Source organism: Leptonotus elevatus, chromosome 20 (genome assembly GCF_054856555.1).
Source record: "Leptonotus elevatus isolate MCC_2025b chromosome 20, RoL_Lele_1.0, whole genome shotgun sequence".
NCBI classification, from domain to species: domain Eukaryota; kingdom Metazoa; phylum Chordata; class Actinopteri; order Syngnathiformes; family Syngnathidae; genus Leptonotus; species Leptonotus elevatus.
The window spans coordinates 16,405,465-16,422,563 of NC_141258.1; the positions used below are offsets into that span (position 1 = coordinate 16,405,465).

A 17,099-nucleotide genomic window follows, 5' to 3' on the forward strand; every position below is an offset into this window, starting at 1 on the left:
CAATCATTCATAGCGACCAAACAGGCTTTATTAAAGGTCGTCACTCTACTAATAATATTAGGAGGCTATTTAACCTTATTAGCATGTCACAGCGGCATGATAAAAAGGCAGTTATTATATTGTTGGATGCAGAAAAAGCCTTCGACAAAGTTAACTGGTCCTTCCTCTTTGCTGTTTTAAATAAATTTGGCTTTGGGAAGTCATTTATTCACTGGGTGTCAGTATTATATGATTATTCTAAAGCTACAGTTACTACTAATGGGATTATTTCTCAGAGTTTTACTCTACAGAGAGGCACAAGACAGGGATGCCCATTGTCCCCTTTATTATTTGCAATATTTATTGAGCCGCTTGCATTAGCTATACACCAGGAAAGAAGGATTCAAGGAATTTACTCTGGGGTAAAAGAACACAAAATGAATCTATATGCCGATGATATTTTACTTTATTTCGAAAAACCCGCTATTTCGTTAGCGGAAGTATTTAACTTAATAATTAAATTCTCACATTTATCAGATTATTCTATTAACTGGACAATTCATGGAACCCTGCAAGCCAGGACCCACACTCATTTCCTATAGGCAATTTAAAATACTTAGGCATAAAAATCTCACCTAAATTAACTGATTTAATTAATTTAAACTTTACTACACTTCTGGATAGCATTTATAGTGACCTGGAGCGCTGGAATAATCTTCCCATTTCTCTAATAGGACGAATAGCCACCATTAAAATGAAAGTTTAATAATAATTCTCAATGATTCCATTTAAACCTTGGACTCGTTACAAAATTTTACTGGGGAAAAAAAGAGCAAAGATTAGTCCATCTACTCTTCAGAAAAGTAAATCCAAAGGAGGTCTAGAGGCACCAAATTTTTACTATATAGCTAACCAGCTGCGATATATCATTCAATGGCACAACCCAACATAGATACTAACTTGGCTGGAACTAGAACAGAAGGATTGTAATAACCTCAGACTTTTAGATTTACTCTTTATTACAACATCGATTAAGCGACACAATTGTTTTAAAAATCCAATGATTTCCGCCACCCTGACTGCCTGGTGGAAGGCACTAGAAATTACAAAAGTCCAATTGGAGCCCTACGGGCTTTCCCCCATATGGCATAACCCCGACTTTTAACTTAACGAATCGTTTTATTTAGGTGTGTGGGAGCAGAAAGGAATTACACATCTCCACCATCTTTACTCAGATAATATGTTTATATATCATATACAGCCTTGCTCCAAAAAAACAAAATCAAAAAACTGAAATTTTTTACATTATCTGCAAGTTAAAAGTATGATAAAGAAAGATAAACAAATTCCAACACTTCGGGGTACACTCCAACGGCCTGTTTTAGTTAAAGATATTACAAAGCTTTCTCCGACAACAACAAAAAACCTCTCAAAAATATAAGGTACTTTAGTATACAGATAAAATGTATTTACCCATCTCGAAATGGGAGACAGGCTTGTCTATAACTCCGGAATCTGACTTTTGGATTGAAGTCTGTGAAAACGTATTTAAAATGACAAAACACACAAATTTACAACTATCCAATATAAAATTATTCATAGAACATACAGTACTCAATATATGATGAAGAAAATGGGACTCTCAGACTCCGACATTTGTCTCCAGTGTTTACAAAACACTACATACACTTATTTTCATGCTTTATGCTTATGCACTCCGGTTATGTATTTCTGGACTAAAGTCTTAGAAAAACTTTCCGCTATCTTGGACTGTAGGATACCTTTATCTCCAAACTTGTGTTTTCTAGGTGACCTAACAACTGACTTGCCACGTAAATATTTTCAATTTACACTTGGAACCCTTACTATCGCTAAAAAACAATTCTTGTTAACTGGAAAAATAAACAAACTCTGAATATCGACCAATGGTCTAACCTCCTCATAAATCACATTTTAATGGAAAAAATATCTGCCTCGAATAAAAACCAAATATCAAAATTTATAGAAACATGGTCTATGTACATAGAATATTTTAACCTAAATCTGGTTACACCTTACAGTCACCAACTCCTCAAGATTCACTTCCAATGGGCTCTAAGGGTTAATATTCGGAATCACTGCATGCCAGTGGGTTAACTCTATAAGTGCTGTCCCCCCTGAATGAGCGTGGGCGGCTCTGCCCCTCTGTTGGCTGCTGGGTGGCGGCTGCGTCTTGGCCGTTCCCTGGGTCTCTTGGGGGTTGCTGCGTTGCGATGCTCTCCCTGGTGTCCGGGGCAGCGCCGCCCCGGCGCGGTCCGTCGCTTCGTGCCTGGCGATGCGGTTTGGGGCGGGTGGGCCTCCGGGGTGCCCCGTGGTTCCCTCTCCCCTCCCCCTTCCTTCCCCTTGCCGCCTCTCCCTCCCCGCCCGTCCTCCGCCCGTCCTCCGCCTCCCTGTCCCTTCTCCCTCGTCACCCTTCCTCCTCCTCCCCCTCTCTCTGCTGCCCTGCCGCTGCCCCTTGCCCTTCTTGTTGTCTCCTCCCTCGTACCGCCCCCCTCCTCTGTCCGCCTTCCTCCCCCTCTCCTGGGCCGGGGGCTCCATCTGTGGCCCGGGTCTTGGGGCTCCGGGGGCCAAGCGAGCGGGTGGGGGTGTTGTGCCTGCCCCGCTCCAGTGAGCCTCCTGGCACCTCGGGCGGGCCCCAGTGTCCGGGGGGCGAGCTCTATTGCCCCCGCCCGGTTGGGGGGGGGGGGCAGCTGGTCGCTCCTCTTAACACACTGCACTAGTTTTGCACAATACACTTTGTTAATAGACACATAGGGCACATAACACACACTTTGGTGGGGTGGGGCAGGGCGGAGACACCGTCTTCGCCCTACAACTCCCCTCCAATTTTGATGCACCCCACAACTCGGGGGAGGGGTGTCAGGGGGGGGGGAGCCATCGGTTGGGGCAGACCACAGTATTAAGCAGTGCTGCGGTCCCCCATCTGTATCCCCGCCACGCCACCACGACCCCCAACCCCCCCCTTCTCCCCACTCCCTCCATTTTTTTTTAATGCACCACATACACTCACTGACACGTCTGGGAAGCAGGTGGATCGGAACGGGGGGATATCGGAGATATCATTTCCCTCTGCTCCATCTCACCTGCTACCAATTTTAATGCACATACAAAAAAAAGAAAAAGAGAGACAAAAAAAGAGAGCAATGATGATGACATGTCGAATCGGTAAGATTACCAAATAAACAATACTGAGCTTTCTCTAAAAAATAAAATAAATAAAAAAATAAAAAACGGGTGACATTTTAACAAACTCCTCCTACAAAATTTATCAGATCGTCTTCAAAGATGTTTTTTTATTTAGTCGCACGCCGTTGCAGAAATCCATCTCAAAATTCCTTAGTATACATACAAAGTTTACTTTAATTAAATAAATAAATAAAATAGGGGGGGCGAGGGAGAGGGAGGGAGTGAGAGTGAGTGAGTGTGTGAGAGAGAAATATTTTTGTTAACATAAAAACTCAATGAAAGATGGCTTGTTTTGCATGTATTTGGATCTATTGATATACATTTTTGCTAAAATAATAAGGTTTATCAAATAAAATTGTGTAGATATTTTTTGGTGCGTAGATAGTCTTTCCCCCCTTCTTCTTTATTTCAAATACAAACAAATTAGGTGCAATTCCATTTCAATCATTTTCAAAATGAACATAAAGAACACTATAAAACAACAATAGAACATAGGGCATTTCCATTTCAAATAAACGACAAAAAAAGGGCAATGGAAAATAATAATTATAAAAAAATTAATAACAAGTACAGTCTTTCAATAAATGATGCCAGTTGTGTTGCATTCTTGGTATTAATTAATTATTATAAGATTTCAATTCCCTTTTCTAATGAGCAATATTTGGTTTTGTTTGAAAGAAATTACATTTGTGTACATTGTTTACCTAGTAAAATAATATTGTGTATGCAAAAATCTAAATTATTATTTAAAAAAACACACATTTAATGTCAGTTATGGTAAGATTACCAATCTGTGTCCCTTTACTTAAATTGTATTGAGTTTTTTACAACAATAGAGCATTATGTACAATAATCATAAAAAAATAATAATATACATATATGAAAATAAAATACAAGATTTGGGTCATAAATAGTGTCATCTACATAGCATTCCTACGCAACAATAGTCAAGTGTATAGTCACTACAATCAATGAGTGGCACAGCCACGAACACTCCACCTAATGTGTATTGCCTAGTTGGACCACCATTGAGTTCCTTGGTATTGTAACTTGAAAAATCTGGTTTATGGAGCAAACCAAAAAATATGTGTGTGATTAGGCACCTCGGTGCCACAGTTCCTCCAACACAGACTCGGAACATTAGGGGTCATCTTAGCAACAATGTCTGGGGTCCTGAAATATCTACAACATATTTTCCATTTCAATTTTCTCCATGTGTTGGAGTTAGTGGTCTGGTGTGCCACCGTACATACCTCTCTCTACTTTTCATCAAATATAATTCGGCCAGCCTCCACCCCCTATCTTTGTTTTGCAGAAATGGGCCGATCATGAGCCAATAATACAAATATTTTACAAAGCTTTGTAATAACTTTTTTGTCCTCTTGCCGTTTTTTAAATACAATTTTTAAAAATTCAATCGGTGATGGATCCATTATTTTTCCCCAGTCCATTATTTTTCCCTATTCTTTGTGAGATGTCAAAAAAGACCGTATTTGCAAAAATACCTAAGAAAATAACTTTTTTGAAGCTGTGAATTTCTCCCTCTTCGAATGACAAACCGTTTTTATCCATCAAGTGATGAACATAGACAAGACCCTGATCAGCCCATTTCCGAAAGCCCACATCTAAATGATTTGAAGTGAAGGATTCCAAGTGTGCAATGCTAGACAGAGCAGAGAGGTGAGTTGGCAGCTTAAAGGCAAGTTTGACTCTTTTCCATAGGTCAAGCATGGTTTTAGTCCACTTTCCTAAACCCTAAAACAGGAAAGTCGACAAATTGCAATACTTGCAAAGGTACAGAGCACATTGTTTGTTCAATGCTTAACCATCTCGTATGAGCATCACTTTGCAAATCAAAGGTTTCAATTTTGCTGCCCAGAAATAATATTTCAGATTTGGTAAGTTAAGTCCACCTTCTTCCTTAACTTTCTGAAATGTTTTATATTTTATCCGGGGGCGCTTCCCCTGCCATATGAATTTGAAAAAAATGTTTTGTCCATTTCTTCAAATGTAGACCTAGGTATTTCTAAAGGCAGCATTTGGAATAGGTATAAAAACCTTGGTAAAATATTCATACGAATGGATTCTATGCGTCCAAGGAGTGAAGAGGCAGTGCTGACCAACAATCTAAGTCGTTTTTTTATAGTAGTAATTATTCTGCCATAATTTGCATTATTCACAATGTCTAATGAGTATAATGAATATAAAATCCCAAATACTTTATTCCCTCTTTTGGCCAACGAAACCCGCTTTGTCGTTTTAGCTCCAGCGGGATATAACCCAAAACATGGCCTTTGTCTTATCAACATTGATTTTATACCCAGAGTAATACCCAATTAATAATAACTTCTTCATTCGACATGGAATTGTAGAGGACGGTTTAGTCAAATACATAAGGATGTTGTTGGCATACAGAGATATTTTATGTTCTTCTTTGCCAATCAACACTCCTTTTATATCATCATCATTTCTGATGATTTGTGTTAGTGGTCCGATACTGATGGCAAAGAGCAAGAGTGACAGTGGGCATCCAGGTTCCAAATTAAACCTTGCAGACCGGAACCCGTTGACCCTGACAGCTGCTTGAGGGGAAGAATATATTGTTTCAATCCAATCAATAAACTTAGGTCCAAATTTACATTTTTTTTTTACGTATGAATGAAATATTTCCATGACACTCGGTCAAACGCCTTTTGTGCATCTAATGACAGAACTGTTGTCCTGGTCTTACTCTGTCTTTGATGTGATAATATATTAAGTAAGCGTTAGTAAGTTATTTTCATAGTGTCTGCCAGTAATAAAACCAGTTTAATCTGGATGAATGATTTTAGTCACTATTTTGTTTAGACGTTGTGCCACTATAGCTGTCAAAATACGTACATCCCCATTCAGCATAGATAAGGGTCTGTAAGTGGCACAATTGTTAGGATCTTTGCCATCCTTATGTAATACTACTATTGTAACTTCTGACCATGCTGAAGCCATTATTTTGGTTTGTAAAGATTAGTGGTAGGCATTTAAGAGGAGGGGGGTTCATTCCTGAAAACACTTATAGAACTAATTTGTTATTCCGTCTGGCCCAGAGCATTTGTTATTTTTAAAAGATGAGATAATCTGTTTAATTTCCTAATCACGAATTGGTTCGTCCAGGCCTGCAGAAGCAGATTCAGGCAGCTCAGTTAAATTAATACTTTGTAGAAATTGTGCTATTTTAGAATCATCAGTACAGGTATCGGTATCTTGGTAAAGGAGTTTATAAAAACTTGCAAAGGCTTCATCTATCTCCTTGGGCTTGACTACAAATTTGCTTCCCACTTTTATTTTATGCACAATATTAGAGGATTGTTGTTTTTCGTAATTTAAAAGCCAAGAGTCTGCTACCTCTATTTCCACGTTCATAATACTGGTGCTTGGCAAATCGTAAATTCCCCTCAATTTTTTCTGATAATAGCCCTTGAAGTTCTTCACGAGCTATACTAAGATCTGCTAGGTTGGGTAACATCCCTTGTTTGTGTTTATGTTCCAGTTCACGGATTTTGGCCTCTAATTCTAATTGTTTAGCAATCTTACGTCACTTTCTTGCTGTAGTGTGAGAAATAATACTCCCTCTTAGATAAGCCTTAGCACAATCCCACAATACAATAGGAGATATGCCTGGAGTGTTGTTTTTATACAAATAGTTCTTAAACTCAGTTTTAATAAAATTGACAAATTCTGTGTCGTTAAGGAGAGAGGCATTTAATCTTTATTGCTTTGAAGTTGGTGTCAAGCCCAGATCCCACTGGAGAACGACCGGAGCGTTGTCTGAAATTGTGATGGGCATGATATTTATGTCTTCGACTCTAATGCAGTTCAGCTTTAGGAGTAAAAAAAAAAAAAAAGATGTAAATTCTCATATAGGTTGCATGTCTGTTAGAGTAAAATGTAAAGTCTCTCCCTTTCGGGAATTAGCATCTCCATACATCTATAATACCTGCCTCTGCAGACAAATATTTGAGAATTTTTCCCATTTTTGATATGGCGGTTTGAGATGCAGACTGCCTATCTTGTTGAGTCATTACACAGTTGAAATCTCCACCCATAAGTAAGAGGCCAGAGCTATGCTCCGCGATCCTATTAAATAATAACTTCACAAAACCCGGCTGATCCTCATTTGGGGCATAGACATTAACAATAGAGACTGCAATGCCATCTAGGAGACCATTCACCAGTATAAACCTACCTTCTTTATCTCTATGTACTAACGTTTCAACAAAATGTATCTGTCTGTGCATCAACATTGCCATCCATCTTCTTTTCCTAGAGCAGTGAGACGAATAATACCCTTTATCAGCCCTGGATTTCCTTAGTTTCTGGTGTTCATCATCTGATAAATGTGTTTCTTTCAATAAAGCAATTTGGCATTTGAGGTGTTTAAAAGCTGTAATAATGTTTTCTTTTTTTGATCGGGCTATTCAAACCTCTCACATTGTAACTTATAATTGTCAGACACAAGGGTAGTTATTATAAAATTAAGACAATTTAAGGATTGCTTTGAGGGAGAGGATCAAGTGAAGACAGGTATAGTAGTGATCACATATGTGATGACTTAGCTGTGCGCAGGAATGTTTGTTCAAAATAAAAATAAAAATAAAAATACATTTGGAGAAATAACACCATAGCATGCAAGGAATGAAAGCTCTTTTGTTCTCTTAAATATAACTAGATCTCCGGGGAACAGAAAGATAAAAATGCAAGAAAAAACAACACTAATAACAATAACAAAATCACAAACATGTGAAATGCAAAAATGTGGAATATCGTCCCTAGCCACTATATTTAAGCAGCAAAAAACACCGTCCAACACGATGTGCTTTATCCACTCCAAAAGGGAGGAGCAAAAACCAAACCGTAAATTAACCAAAACAAAACAGCATTTGAGCTCAGGCTCCTGCAGATCACATATGGAAATGTGTACAGTTTCAAATTATACAACATTCTTCTGTCTGAATATGCAATTACAGGTTAGGAGAAAAAAACTTGCTAGTGCTACCTTATGGAACTATTAAACCAAATTGTGCAAACAATATAATATGTCATTGTTCACACCAGCTGAGACTGGCTGTATGTTTTTGAGCACACAGTACCTTAAGATTAACCTTCATTCACGGAAAGGATAGTAGACTGGATGTAAGTCATGGCCTTGGCGGAATCTTGAAACTCCAGGCTTTCATTCTTGAAGGTGATTCGGAATATTGCTGGATAGAACAATCTAAAACGCACGTCACGACGCCCACACAAAGCTTTACGTGCATCTGTGAATGAGGCTCTGGCTTTCGCAACTCCTGTGGTGTAGTCCGGGAAATAGCTGATCCTTTTCCGTTCAGCAGCGGAGCTTTCTCCCTGGCTCTTCTCAAGATGTCCTCAGCATCTCCATCGTAGTGCATCTTGGCAACGATCACTCGGGGCCTGTCATCACCTGGCTTCCTGGGTGCAAGTGTACGGTGCGACAGATCAACTTTGACATCCCTGTCCTGCTGAAGAACTTGTCTGATGATTTTAGACACTTCCTTTGGACTATTGGAATTCGGATATTCATCAATGCCCACAATGCGGATGTTTCCACGCCTCATCCTTCCATCCAAATCTTCACACTTCTCCTGAAGTGATTTTACGTCGTTCTGGAGCCCTTTTACCGTGGCTTTCAATTCGGTTACATCATCAGACCATGCAGACATATCATCCTTCACTTCCTGGACGTCGGTTTCAATGCTATCAAATCGAGTATTCAGCGCAACAGCGCTGTTAGCAATCTCGGCCCGCGCAGCCTGAAGCTTAGCTTTGAGAGCGGGAAGTCATTCGCCAGGGCGTTTTTAAGTTCCTCTCTTATGATTTGGGTGATGTCGCCTTTCAAGGTCGTCAGAATCTGTGCTTTGACGTCATCGCCCATGTCCTGAGGTGACAGTGAGCCTCGTAGTCTGCCTGTTGGGCTTCTCACCAGAGCCGTTGAACTTAAATTTCTGTAGCTTATCCGCCATGCGCAGAGATGAGCCACGTTAACGAGTCCTTGAAGGTTCAAAGTTGTAATACACAAGTTTGCGTATCAAAAGAGCAGGAAAAATTTAGTTTTTTAAGTGAAATGAGAAAAAGTCTGCAGGAGCTCAGAGAAGCACGTATTTACTCCATTATTATTAATAACTTTAAATTGAAGTTCCTTTGTCTTTGCTGGGACCGGAAATTTCAAATATTTACATCTAATTGCTAATATCTTCTATTTAAAGTCATTAAGAATATAATCATGTTTTAATGAACTAAATAAACAATTATATAGTAACTTGCTTCTAATAAATTTGTTGTTACATTTGTCATTACAAAAATGTATTCCATTAATGAATAGATACCTTAAAGCTGGGGTGATTTTCGAATGTATCTTATCCTGTTTACCCATGTTTACCATGGAGATTGGAAATTTCTTTACAATTTGTTTATACTGTATTTATTTTGGGTAAATCTAATTTGATATCTTGCACTAAGTTCTGCATGTTGTAAAATGTTACCTTCCTCATCCATAAAGTGGTCAATAGCCCATACTCCTTTGTAAAACCAATCAGAAATAAAGATAGATCTTTTATTAATCAATATATACCTTTTATTTCATATATGTAGGTGTATTGTGTGGTGTGAAGTTATGTTTGAATATGAGTTTCCAATACAGAAGAACCTGTTGATGGAAATCTGAGAATTTTAGAGGTCATAATCACATTTTAACAAAAATTCAATTCCACCTACTTTTTTAAAGACAAGGTTGGGTGTGTGAGACCGTGCAGTGGAACCTCAGAGTTTGAACGTTTCGGAACTCGTACAATTTGGACTTCAATCAAAAAATCGAGAGTAAAAAATGCCTCGGAGTTTGAACTCATTTCCGGAGTTCGAACACCCAAGCAAAGCAAGCTAAGCCAAACATACCTTGAAAACGGGTAAACGAGTGAAGCCGAGCGAAGCCGAGTAATGCCAAATGCTTACGTTGCGGTAGTTGAGACGAGGCACTGCTCATTTCCAGTCAGATCGTAAATACTCCCGGAGGTGCTCCATACTCGCAAGTGCATTTTGATTTTTCCACGACAATTTTCTTCGCCATGGGCCCAAAGAAAGACAACAGTGCCAGTGGCAGCAAGGAAAAACAGAAAGTGCTACGAACCATAGTGGAATTAGGAAGGAGATTATCGTGCAATTTTAACTACTGTTACTATTTCGGTAAATATTGGCACGATGACACCCCTTATCTGTTCAACAACGTGCCTGACATTGAACAACGCACGCAAGGACCGCTTAGTAGTCTAACAATATGCCCAATGTAAAATACACAAACTCAGCACTGAACTAAAGCTAGCATTAACATAGCAATTATTATCCACTGATGCCATCACACCACAACAGGTAAGGTAAGGTATTTTTATTGTTTAAATACTGTACTGTACTGTAAATGTAAAAAACATCAATAGAAATTAAAATAGGAATGTTCTGTTTTTGGAGCTTGAGCTTGGGAAGGGATTAATTGCATTTACATTATTTCCGATGAGAATTTTTTTCCCGGAAGTTGAACAATTTGGACTTTGAACACTTCGCAGGAACAAATTATGTTCAAACTCCGAGGTACTAATTGCAGATTCTGCAAAAAAGTTTTCAATCATTTTGTTTTCAACAAAACATTCATAAAATCAAAGTCTATCACATTACCGCCACCATTCTGCGTACATGATCTTACCATGTGATAATGTGTGAAGTGCTGTTTAAGGTAGAACAAATCTGCTGTGCTTTTTGTGGCTGTGATAAAGAGACTTTGGAACTTTTGTTTTGTTTGTTTTGTTTGTTTTGTTTGTTTTGTTTGTTTTGTTTGTTTTGATTGTTTTGTTTGTTTTGTTTGTTTTGTTTGTTTTGTGTGTTTTCTATTTCTGGTGTCTTGTTTGACAGCACCGTTCTGGTTTGTGTGCTCAGTTTGAATTGGATGTTAGAGTTTGAATTAATTAAGAGCGCAAAAAAAATATGTGAAGTGCTACGTAAGTGTAGGGAGCTCCATGTCGCGTCATATCTGCTCCCGCCCCACAGTTCCGCCTACGAGCGTGAACCATGATTGGTCAGGAGTTCAGGCACAGCTTTGCAAACATTGGACGCTATCTCATGTCAATCAGAGTAACAACGTTGATGCAATGCCCTCGCCCCCAAGTCTGTCTAAAAAGAGGACGTGCCTCTTCAACGTTTTTATTTATTCATTTATTTATTTATTTATTATTATTCTTTTTAGACATATTATATTTGTCAGAAATGTCCAATATTTGTTCTGTGGCCGAATGTTGAATAGGGATAAATAGTGTTTTCTGGGATATACAGGTATTGTAAGTATGTAGGCGTTTTATGGTTTACAGTATATGTTTTAGACTTTGGCATAAACATATCATTGACCGATTCTTTCTGAAAAGAAACAGGATATACGGATGCGGAAGTAGTAGTTTTTGAGGTACTATTGAACACGACGAGAGGGAGGGCGGAGTCTGTTTTAAAGCTGCTTGTCTCTGAGGAACCACTGTATTGAACGCGGGGATACTTCTTTACCACTTCTAGTCTAGTTTTCTTTAGTTTTGGAGTTGTTTCCGCTCACTCGGACTGCATTGTGGATTATTTACGTTCATTCCCATTTATTCGACACGACGAGGGAGAGCCAACTCAAATACCGGATATTGACACTTCAACGTTTTATAAAACAGTGAAGATCAACTCGGCAACGGCCGTTTGGATTCAGGTGAGTAAAGTACTGCCATCCATCCATTTTCTATACCGCTTATCCTGTTCAGGGTGGCATGGAAATGTATAACTTCTTTATAGGGGGCACAGGTGTTGGTGTTTTTGACAAGTACAACAGCAGTTGTCTTCAGATTCAGAGCCACCTGTTTCTCTTCTACATTAAACGCGTACAAGTCAGGAGGACATTCATAGGTAAACAAAATTGCAAACTGGCTGACCTTGTCGTAAACGCATCCACTAAACTTGGCAATATTTGCAACTTTCACCTGCACACCTGTGCGATCCCAATATCATATGACGGGGTTGTAGTGTAGGCTATTTCATATGTGGGTACATGGTAGAAAGAATTACATTATATATTGATATGATGTAGTAAGTTGAAAAAAAATCCAAACTCTAAAATGGTTGGTTAGTTTAAGGATTTGATTTAACAATTCAGTTTTAGGGCCAGTCTTAAGGGATTTGGGGCCTTGTGCAAAATAAATACAAGTCTGCTTTGGGTCCCTCCACATCATTGCAGCAAATTGAAAACCCTATTTTCTCTGGCACTTGTACCTTATGTATCGTCATCCATCCTCCAGCCACTTACCCCCCCCACCAACTACACTGCGCCCTTGACTTAACTTGAGTTAACTGCTAACAGCCAACATTCCTGGACGTACCATTTGTACAGCAATAACCTCTTGAAACGCTTTCATTATGAGTTACAATAACACAAAATTGGAATTGACTCTGCTAAGCAACGGCCACGTTGTAAAGCTGGAGGAGGGAGTTGAGTAGTTGTGGCAAATGTTGCATAATGACGGAAATGTCCTCTAGTATAAGGTGTGTCTCTCCAGCAGGTATGCCGCTTTGGGACAACATTCTAGTTTTGTGTTACTGTGTAATCCTGCATGGTGGTGGTGGTGGTGGTTCGGTCGTTTGGGTGATCTTTGGAGAATATTTTCATTGCTTATAATTTTTCTAAGCAATGTACTGTGTAATTTAAGTATGAACATACTGGAAATTCACATTGAGCCCAGTGGTATGAAAAAGTTGGGAAGTAAAAAAAAAAAAGTACAGGGAAAGCATTCACCCCCCCCCCCCAGTATTTTGTACTTTCTGAGTATTGTATTTATTTTTTGACTCCTTTTTACTTGTATCCATTACATTTTAACATGGGTATCTGTACTTTTTACCCAATACATTTTCAAAATAAGTAAATAATTTTGTCTTTAACTCTTTGACCGCCAAAAACGTTTAATAACGTTTAGTAAAATCCAAATGAGTGCCGCCAAAGACGTTAAAAGACGTTCACTATGTTTTTTTTGTTTTTTGGGGGGGAACGGGTGGAGGAAAGCCTTGGCCAGCTGTGCTGAAAGTATCAAGCAGATCGAGTTAGTATAATGACTATTTTTGGGCACTAGATGGCAGCGATGACTCTCTTTGGACAAGATCGGGTAGGAGTCAGTAGAAGACGTGAAGCGGAGAATGGCTGAGGAAGCGAAAATGGCGACCGGTTGCAAGCAGCTCACGCTTGAGCATTTTTTTTCAAAGACGAAAAGCATCGACCAATGCTAAAGAGCACATTGATGATGATGATGGTGACTCCGAGGTTGACGCCGAAGTTGGAAGCGTTGACGCGGCGGCTTTGATCGCGTCGTAAAGCCTCACCGGCTAGTGATGCTAATGGCGGAAAACGTGGTGCACAACCGAGCACTTCTGCACAGGCGGACGTTCAATCGGACGATGAAGAGTACCCTGAGTCCAATGCATATTCATCGGAGGAGTGGGTACAGTCTGATCACGGAGAAGACACTGGTTCTGGACTACAATGCCACCATGAATGGAGTGGATAAGATGGATCAGAACATCTCTTATCACCTGGTATAGGAACTGAAGGACACGAGGAAGCCAGACGTAACACCAGGTCACCGTATCATGATCCTGATCCTGGCCAAACACACACTGCAGTATATACCTGCTACTCCCCGGAAAAAAAGGCCGGCAAGAAAGTGTAGGGTCTGCACGCGAAGGGGCAATCGCAGTGAAACTAATCTGTGGTGCAAATCCTGCTGCGTCCCCTTGCACGCACACAATATACCCCACAAAAAGAAAAACTGTGTAGTTGAAACATCCACACAATTGTAAATAGTACCACACATGCAGAGTTGCACACATTTGTAAATAGTTTGCCAAATTGTTTTGTCAAATTGTTACACTGTTGAATGTAAATAAACTTATTTTGCTATCAAAAAATACTTTTTCATTGTTGGTGGTAGTGTTTTACAGAAGTAAAGCACTGTTTAGGTGTTTGTGGCATCATTCATGGGGAAAAAAGGTGTCAAATTCACTAGAGTGCATGAAATAATATCGTTTCACAAAAAGCTTGATTTCTCCGTATTTTGGTCCAAAACAGAGCATTTGGGTGAAACTAACCTATTTTCTATTGTTGATTACTGGAAAACTGAATAAGGTAGAAACAAACTTTTTTTTCTAATGAAAGAGGAGAGTTCAATCTTTCATTTGGTAGTATCTGTGTTTCCATAGTCCAAACACAACATTTTCTGTGGACCTTGAAAGATCAGTCAAAATGCTCTAAATCAGCTGGCACCCACATGTTCTCTTTTCTGAAAATGGTTGGCAGTCAAAGAGTTAAATGCATGAAAACGATTGAAATACTTGACCTGGAAGAAAAATCATCATTATGAAACGTTAGACACGGTCCCCTACATCCCAGCTTGTGATTGGCTCTACGACATGCTATCACATGACGTGATTGGCGTGTTTAGAAAACCCCGTAAATATAAGTGCAATGCGGCCACTACTACAGAGGATAATTTGAATTTGATAAGAAGAACGCTGCAAACTGCCAGTCAACAATATGAAAGAAGGTTCTATCAGATTAGCGAGGAGTGGATCAGCAACATGAGTGAGTGATTTGCAACATTGTTGACTAAACTGGCCGATAAATACAAATGTTTGCTCCATTAGCTAATATCTTTCAAATTAATGTAGGAGGAAACATCTGGTAAACATACTAGTTTTTACTTCTCATCAAGTCTATTTTAGTACCTATTTATTTTTTTTAAACTTTGACTTAATTATTTTAGTTGTTTTGTTGTTGTTGTTGTTTTACACACAATTCTACTTTTACTCAAGTAGAGAATGTCAGTACTTTTCCCATCTCTGTGAAAAACTTAAAATGACAAACAAAAATCTATTAAATAAACACATTTCCTTGGTGAATCATGACATTCTCATCAAACTTTAAAGCCATGCTTCAAGAGCATTACTTATTATTATTTTTTTTAAATAGAGTTTAAAATACCACTGATTATCACACCCATCTAAGTGGAGTGAAATTTGTTCTCTGCATTTGACCCATCCACTAGGGGAGCGGTGAGCAGCAGCAGGCGCTTACGCTCGGGGATCATTTGGTGATCTAACCCCCCAACCCCAACCAGTAATGCTGAGTGTCAAGCAGGCAAGCAAATTTTTATAGTCTTTGGTATGACCTGGCCGGGGATTGAACCCACAACCTTCCAGTCTCAGGGCGGACACTCTACCACTAGACCACTGAGCTGGTTTAAGATCACTTTAAGACAACTATTGCTGCGTACAACGTGCTGTACATGTTACAATAAATTAACAACAAAAAACAGTAAACACCACAAAACACTAAAGCAATACAGAGTCTCATGTTGAGTCAAAAGCCAAAGAATACAAGTGCTTTTTAAGATTAGTTTTACATTAGAGAAGAAAAAGCTTTGCAATATAGCATCACCGTCAGTCGAGGATACCTGATTTGGGCAAATCCAGTTGTAGGAATTTGTCGAAGTATGAACACAAGAATTCCTTAATGGCTGCTTCAAACCAAAATTACCTAGTGATCAATTTCAGGCACTAGTCCTCTTATGATAACCTTGCCTGCAAGATGAATTCTCGCGGGATGTGTGAGTTCACAAACTCCCGCGAATCCATCTTGTACCAAACCTACTGATTGTGTGATTGGTCAGAAACCACCAGTGGTTTATACCAAGTGGTTCAGACCAAGCAAAATTGCGTTTGTGGGGGCAGGATATGCAGCTGGGACGAAAACAAGAAGCGCCGAGGCCGTAGGAAACAAACAAATCTAACATGGACGAATGCATGGATGCTGCAATTAATTCTGTTCTCGCAGAATTACTCAGTTTCCTTGTTGAATGAAAAGCAACTAGAGGCGCGCCATGCATTTACTAGCTGGTAAAGATGTTAGTGCTTTTTTTTTGTTTTAACCTACGATGACGACATTTTCATCCGCTGCCATGATTGGTCAAAACAAAGTTTGGTAGACGTGCACAATGCCGCATTGCCCAATCAGCTTGAAGTAGTGTACTGAATGTCCCGCCTTACCCGAGCAGATCACACTGGAGCAGACCCAGATTGATATTGTGGAGAACATCTTTGAGTGATTCACATCAATCTGGCTCTTATGATACATATAGCCAGGGCCCACCTTGCTGTACACACAGGGTACACATAGTGCGCAAGGCACCATCGTTCCTCAGGTGCACCATCGTCTGTGTATTTGGCGTGCGGGCACGTATTGTGACTTTGTGTGCGCATGTCATTGGTGAATGCTCTGGCATGCACTTCACATGTCGTTGAATAATTTACCCCCAAATGTATTTGTAGCACTCTTTGCAAGAGCGTGTATGCATTGGCTGCAACATTACTATGTTTGTCATTTCAGACATAAATAACACTTTTGAGTTGTTTTTATTTTCAGTAAACAAGGTTTTGCAAAATAGTGCTTGCATTCTACGATTCAGAGATGCGTGGAAAAAAGCAGCAGAATAAGAAGTACAGTACGTAATTCGTGTTCGGCAGTAGACTTGAGGTGCGTTCAATGACTCGTACAGTAGGACATTTCAAACATACATAGAAAAAAAAACTCATTCATTGTAGCAAACAGAAATAATTACTACATGAGCACATTGATGGGTGTATGCACTGGAAACATTTTCTAACTTATTTTCAAGATCAATAACCTATGCCACAAATGCACCAAAATCAGAACAGCCACATGGCATAGCCACATAGTTTTTCATAACGCTCAGATATTACATATGCAGTCAAAACAACATAGAATGAAT

At 39.3% G+C, this 17,099-nt stretch overlaps 1 protein-coding gene across 3 annotated transcripts in view; it reads left to right on the plus strand.

Annotated features, from left to right (window-relative positions):
• The first annotated feature begins 11,468 nt into the window (after positions 1–11,468).
• llgl2 (LLGL scribble cell polarity complex component 2) overlaps positions 11,469–17,099 on the plus strand; it is a 69,379-nt gene continuing 63,748 nt past the window's right edge. The window contains exon 1 of one of the 3 annotated variants that reach the window (XM_086063977.1): positions 11,469–11,980. The gene's annotated coding sequence lies outside the window, so the exon portion shown is untranslated. The remainder of the gene's footprint in view (positions 11,981–17,099) is intronic. The other 2 variants (XM_086063978.1, XM_086063976.1) reach the window with 2 other exon arrangements.